This window comes from Cibotium barometz, chromosome 22 (genome assembly GCF_041138505.1).
Source record: "Cibotium barometz isolate CiBa-2024 chromosome 22, ASM4113850v1, whole genome shotgun sequence".
In the NCBI taxonomy this organism is placed as follows: domain Eukaryota; kingdom Viridiplantae; phylum Streptophyta; class Polypodiopsida; order Cyatheales; family Cibotiaceae; genus Cibotium; species Cibotium barometz.
The window spans coordinates 3,835,210-3,843,018 of record NC_141067.1 but is presented as its reverse complement, the minus strand read 5'-3'; positions in this window follow the sequence as shown (position 1 = coordinate 3,843,018).

Below are 7,809 nucleotides of genomic sequence, written 5' to 3'. Positions count from 1 at the left end.
AACTTCACACTATGCAGGTGATCTAGCTTGGTTTCAGATGGCCCTTTGTTATGGCTTCACAATCAAGACCCCAGAATTTTTTCTCGTGGCCCTTCATTATGGAACCCTATAACTTTTTCAAGCATAAATGCACGTGTTCTCATTCTAGTCTCTCCCAGAAACACGTTAATAAGAGAAGAAAAACATGGCATGAAGAACTTACCAATATGTTGTAATGCATGCAACCCTCCCTTCCTTCAAAGAGCTCCATATCATTTGTTGTCATGCCAACTCTTACATATTGTCCACACTAGGTAGTAGCCACACACACTCCTCTCTTCCTTCAAAGAGCTCCACATTGTCCATTCTCATGCCGGTTAAGTTATCATCCGCTAGGTAGTTGCCACAAACACTCCTCTCTCTCACTTCTATGGTAGCTACATAAGCACAAGGATAAAGTAGAGAATAGAGTAGAAGGATTCAGACTCAATTTCCACACAATGGAAGAGTGTGTTGTGTTATGAGATAAAACTGACTTATATACAAGATTGTACAATTTCACACACAAAATATGGACGACTAGGTGCTGAGGGCTCTCATAAGTGGCCACAAAACTTAATCTCATAATACATTTATGAAGAAGTACATCCACAAGGGATTCAACTAAGCTTGCTACCACATGCTCTCGAAGTAGGAATGATAATAAGAGTTCCATCAGACTATGATGAGTGCCCATCCATGTTTATAGATTTGGCCACTACTGTTGCTTCATAGCTTGATTATGTACATCTTTTTGTGTGTCCTCTTTTCTCATTGATGTAGAATATTAGTGGAGATAGTTGTTAATTACCTTCCCCCTTTTCATGGTGGCTGATTAGAGGAATTTATTATAGAGAGAATTAAGAAGCTTATTGTTTCTACTCTTGACACTGAGGGAATGCTCAATGTTCACTGTTCCTCTGGAAGGAGTGGATTCAATGTTCATTATTCCTTTGAAAGGACCTCGCGGGGAAGGCTTGTTATTGAGATAATGATCAATGTTCGTTGTTCCTCCAAAAGGAATGGGGAAGGCTTATTAATAAATGAAGAATCTAGTGATTGGCAAGAGTATCTAAAGAGAGTGGGGGCCTCCACAGGCGACTATAGTGTTGTCCTCATCCATGAATCAAGTATTTTCCTTGTTCTCTGTCATGACTCCTTTTTTTTTTTAGCAGCCTCATATTAGTACAACTATTCAAAAAGTTGCAACATACTGACTACTTTACATTACTAATTAGTTTTGCTTATGCAAGATAGCAATACTACTAATATTTTTTACATAGATATGGGTGCATACGCACGTGCACACACACACACACAGAAAAAGGTCTGCAAACCAATAGAAAGACTCACAGAGAGGGTATAGTCGCCTGTGGAGGCCCCCACTCTCTTTAGATACTCTTGCCAATCAGTAGATTCTTCATTTATTAATAAGCCTTCCCCATTCCTTTTGGAGGAACAACATTATCTCAATAACAAGCCTTCCCCCCGGGGTCCTTTCAAAGGAATAATGAACATTGAATCCACTCCTTCCAGAGCAACAGTGAACATTGAGCATTCCCTCAGTGCCAAGAGTAGAAACAATAAGCTTCTTAATTCTCTCTATAATAAATTCCTCTAATCAGCCACCATGAAAGGGGGGAAGGTAATTAACAACTATCTCCACTAATATTCTACATCAATGAGAAAAGAGGACACACAAAAAGATGTACGTAATCAAGCTATGAAGCAACAGTAGTGGCCAAATCTATAAACATGGATGGGCACTCATCATGGTCTGATGGAACTCTTATTATCATTCCTACTTCGAGAGCATGTGGTAGCAAGCTTAGTTGAATCCCTTGTGGATGTACTTCTTCATAAATGTATTATGAGATTAAGTATTGTGGCCACTTATGACAGCCCTCGGCACCTAGTCGTCCATATTTTGTGTGTGAAATTGTACAATCTTGTATATAAGTCAGTTTTATCTCATAACACAACACACTCTTCCATTGTGTGGAAATTGAGTCTTGATCTTGCTACTCTATTCTCTACTTTATCCTTGTGCTTATGTAGCTACCATAGAAGCAAGAGAGAGGAGTGTTTGTGGCAACTACCTAGTGGATGATAACTTAGCCGGCATGAGAATGGACAATGTGGAGCTCTTTGAAGGAAGAGAGGAGTGTGTGTGGCTACTACCTAGTGTGGACAATATATAAGAGTTGGCATGACAACAAATGATGTGGAGCTCTTTGAAGGAAGGGAGGGTTGCATGCATTACAACATATTGGTAAGTTCTTCATGCCATGTTTTTCTTCTCTTATTAATGTGTTTCTGGGAGAGACTAGAATGAGAACACGTGCATTTATGCTTGAAAAAATTATAGGGTTCCATAATGAAGGGCCACGAGAAAAAATTCTGGGGTCTTGATTGTGAAGCCATAACAAAGGGCCATCTGAAACCAAGCTGGATCACCTGCATAGTGTGAAGCTAGCATTGGAAGGATTGGGTTGAGGGGTTAGCATGTGGTGTGCTCTTTAGACCACCAAATGATGCTTGAGAGGAGCTAGCAAGGATAGTGGGGAGATAAGTGAAAACTCTTTGTTTTGTCACCCTCTTGTATCACTCCTTCATTAAGAAAAACAAGATCTCTCAAGTCTCTTTTGTTACCTTGTTGTCTCATTCCTTCATTTAATTATTGCAAATCACAAGGTATTAGAGAATATTAGGTTGCTAAAAAAGAAGGAGTCATGACAGAGAACAAGGAAAATACTTGATTTATGGATGAGGACAACACTATAGTCGCCTGTGGAGGCCCCCACTCTCTTTAGATACTCTTGCCCATCACTAGATTCTTCATTTATTAATAAGCCTTCCCCATTCCTTTTGGAGAAACAACGAACATTGATCATTATCTCAATAACAAGCCTTCCCCACGCAAAGGAGTAATGAACATTGAATCCACTCCTTCCAGAGGAACAGTGAACATTGAGCATTCCCGCAGTGTTAAGAGTAGAAACAGTACGCTTCTTAATTGTCTCTATAATAGATTCCTCTAATCAGCCACCAGAGTTGCTATTAAAACCTTGACCTCAAAAGATGAGAATGATGTGAGTTTAGCAAAATCTCATGGACTACATTAACCAGACTCAAGAATGGACTCCATTCGATGTTTGTATCAGGAATTGGGAAGGTTCATTCTAGTAAAGGATCATCTAGGCCATTCCCAAGTAATTGAGGAAGTTCAAGATCCCTTGTAAATCCCCCTTAGAGTTCTCCATTACAACCTCTATGATCTCTCCAACTTAGTCAATTAATAATACATAAGGATGAATGGTCTTCCATCTTGGTCAATCGATAACACATTGGGGGGGTGAATAGTATTTGGTCCCTTACTTTGTCTACAATTTTACTGTATTTTTTCTTGACATTCTTGAACCAAGTTTTGTTTGGCTTCTTATTTCTCCTCTATTGGATCTAGAAATTCACCCAAAAATCTCTTGGTGACATGGTTACCTCTTTCTTACTACTACGAGGTAGAAACATGGATAGGTGGTCTCAAAATAGTATCCCTGACATTGGTCTTTTAGGTGCTTAAAATTATTGAAAGTAAGGTGGAAGCTAAATTTCAAAAACAGAATTAGAACATCCCACTCTCTTGTAAAAGAAATTTAGAATGTCCCACTCTCTTGTAACTATTATGTGGACCTGCCTTCTCTCTTTGGAGGTTTTCTCTCTCTCTCTCTCTCTCTCTCTCTCTCTCTCTCTCTGGTAGTCTATACGTATGTACTCCCTCTCCCTCAGTCTTTCTATTGGGTTGTAGACCCTTTTCTGTGTGTGTGTGTGTGTGTGTGTGTGTGTGTGTGTGTGTGTGCGCGTGCGTATGCGCCCATATCTATGTAAAACATATTAGTAGTATTCCTATCTTGCATAAGCAAGACTGATTTGTAATGTAAAGTAGTCAGTATGTTGTAACTTTTTGAATAGTTGTACTAATATGAGTTCTTACTATGCCCTAACATTATGTTTCTCTTGATCTCATTACTTGTAAGGCCATGGAGATTGCACATGTAGCGTTACAATTGCAACTCTAAGAATAGTCATTGCAAATCACAAGGTATTAGAGAACATTAGGCTGCTAAAAAAAAAATGAGTCATGATAGAGAACAAGGAAAATACTTGATTCATGCTAATACCTTGTGATTTGCAATAACCAAATGAAGGAATGAGACAACAAGGTAACAAAAGAGACTTGAGAGATCTTGTTTTTCTTAATGAAGGAGTGATACAAGAGGGTGACAAAACAAAGAGTTTTCACTTATCTCCCCACTATCCTTGCTAGCTCCTCTCAAGCATCATTTGGTGGTCTAAAGAGCACACCACATGCTAACCCCTCAACCCAATCCTTCCAATTCTAGCTTCACAATATGCAGGTGATCCAGCTTGGTTTCAGATGGCCCTTTGTTATGGCTTCACAATCAAGACCCCAGAATTTTTTCTCGTGGCCCTTCATTATGGAACCCTATAATTTTTTCAAGCATAAATGCACGTGTTCTCATTCTAGTCTCTCCCAGAAACACATTAATAAGAGAAGAAAAACATGGCATGAAGAACTTACCAATATGTTGTAATGCATGCAACCCTCCCTTCCTTCAAAGAGCTCCACATCATTTGTTGTCATGCCAACTCTTACATATTGTCCACACTAGGTAGTAGGCACACACACTTCTCTCTTCCTTCAAAGAGCTCCACATTGTCCATTCTCATGCCGGCTAAGTTATCATCCACTAGGTAGTTGCCACAAACACTCCTCTCTCTTGCTTCTATGGTAGCTACATAAGCACAAGGATAAAGTAGAGAATAGAGTAGCAAGATCAAGACTCAATTTCCACACAATGGAAGAGTGTGTTGTGTTATGAGATAAAACTGACTTATATACAAGATTGTACAATTTCACACACAAAATATGGACGACTAGGTGCCGAGGGCTGTCATAAGTGGCCACAATACTTAATCTCATAATACATTTATGAAGAAGTACATCCACAAGGGATTCAACTAAGCTTGCTACCACATGCTCTCGAAGTAGGAATGATAATAAGAGTTCCATCAGACCATGATGAGTGCCCATCCATGTTTATAGATTTGGCCACTACTGTTGCTTCATAGCTTGATTATGTACATCTTTTTGTGTGTCCTCTTTTCTCATTGATGTAGAATATTAGTGGAGATAGTTGTTAATTACCTTCCCCCCTTTCATGGTGGCTGATTAGAGGAATTTATTATAGAGAGAATTAAGAAGCTTATTGTTTCTACTCTTGGCACTGAGGGAATGCTCAATGTTCACTGTTCCTCTGGAAGGAGTGGATTCAATGTTCATTATTCCTTTGAAAGGACCCCGGGGGAAGCCTTGTTAGTGAGATAATGTTGTTCCTCCAAAAGGAATGGGGAAGGCTTATTAATAAATGAAGAATCTAGTGATTGGCAAGAGTATCTAAAGAGAGTGGGGGCCTCCACAGGCGACTATAGTGTTGTCCTCATCCATGAATCAAGTATTTTCCTTGTTCTCTGTGATGACTCCTTTTTTTTTTAGCAGCCTAATATTCTCTAATACCTTGTGATTTGCAATGACTATTCTTAGAGTTGCAATTGTAACATTACATGTGCAATCTCCATGGCCTTACAAGTAATGAGATCAAGAGAAACATAATGTTAGTGCATAGTAAGAACTCATATTAGTACAACTATTCAAAAAGTTGCAACATACTGACTACTTTACATTACTAATCAGTTTTGCTTATGCAAGATAGCAATACTACTAATATTTTTTACATAGATATGGGTGCATACGCACGTGCACACACACACACACAGAAAAAGGTCTGCAACCAATAGAAAAACTCGGGGAGAGGGAGTACATACGTATAGACTACCAGAGAGAGAGAGAGAGAGAGAGAGAGAGAGAGAGAGAGAGAGAGAGAACCTCTAAAGAGAGAAGGCAGGTCCACATAATAGTTACAAGAGAGTGGGACGTTCTAAATTTTTTTTACAAGAGAGTGGGATGCTCTAATTCTGTTTTTGATATTTAGCTTCCACCTTACTTTCAATAATTTTAAGCACCTAAAAGACCAATGTCAGGGATACTATTTTGAGACCAATGTTAGGGATTTCAAAGAGTGAAACATCATTGGTATTATTGATACAAGGAAGGTTCACCCAATGCATGGAGGGATTTAGAAGAAGAGCCAAGCATCATTGCTAGAATTTCCACACAATGGAAGAGTGTGTTGTGTTATGAGATAAAACTGACTTATATACAAGATTGTACAATTTCACACACAAAATATGGACGACTAGGTGCCCACGGCTCTCATAAGTGGCCACAATACTTAATCTCATAATACATTTATGAAGAAGAACATCCACAAGGGATTCAACTAAGCTTGCTACCACATGCTCTCGAAGTAGGAATCACAATAAGAGTTCCATTAGACCATTATGAGTGCCCATCCATGTTTATAGATTTGGCCACTACTGTTGCTTCGTAGCTTGATTACGTACATCTTTTTGTGTGTCCTCTTTTCTCATTGATGTAGAATATTAGTGGAGATAGTTGTTAATTACCTTCCCCCCTTTCATGGTGGCTAATTAGAGGAATTTATTATAGAGAGAATTAAGAAGCTTATTGTTTCTACTCTTGACACTGAGGGAATGCTCAATGTTCAGTGTTCCGCTGGAAGGAGTGGATTCAATGTTCATTATTCCTTTGAGGGGAAGGCTTGTTATTGAGATAATGATCAATGTTCGTTGTTCCTCCAAAAGGAATGGGGAAGGCTTATTAATAAATGAAGAATCTAGTGATTGGCAAGAGTATCTAAAGAGAGTGGGGGCCTCCACAGGCGACTATAGTGTTGTCCTCATCCATGAATCAAGTATTTTCCTTGTTCTCTGTCATGACTCCTTTTTTTTTTAGCAACCTAATATTCTCTAATACCTTGTGATTTGCAATGACTATTCTTAGAGTTGCAATTGTAACGTTACATGTGCAATCTCCATGGCCTTACAAGTAATGAGATCAAGAGAAACATAATGTTAGTGCATAGTTAGAACTCTTATTAGTATAACTATTCAAAAAGTTGCAACATATTGACTACTTTACATTACTAATCAGTCTTGCTTATGCAAGATAGCAATACTACTAATATTTTTTATATAGATATGGGTGCATACGCACGTGCACACACACACACACACACACACACACAGAAAAGGGTCTGCAAACCACTAGAAAGACTACGAGAGAGAGAGAGAGAGAGAGAGAGAGAGAGAGAGAGAGAACCTCCAAAAAAAGAAGGCAGGTACACATAATAGTTACAAGAGAGTGGGACGTTCTAAATTTTTTTTACAAGAGAGTGGGATGTTCTAATTCTTTTTTTGATATTTAGCTTCCACCTTACTTTCAATAATTTTAAGCACCTAAAAGACCAATGTCACGGATACTATTTTGAGACTAATGTCAGGGATTTAGAAGAGTAAAACATCATTGGTATTATTGATACAAGGAAGGTTCACCCAATGCATGGAGGGATTTAGAAGAAGAGCCAAGCATCATTGCTAGAACTACTTCTGTGAATGTGTGTCAAACATGTTGCCACATATCCCACATGTTGTGAATGTGTGTCAAACATTGCTAGAACTACGTTTGTGAATGTGTGTTGGACATGTTGCCACATGTCATGACAGAAGGACTAGATAGTAAAGATGAATTTTCTTACCTAGAAGGTCCAACCAATACAATGGAGGGCTTTT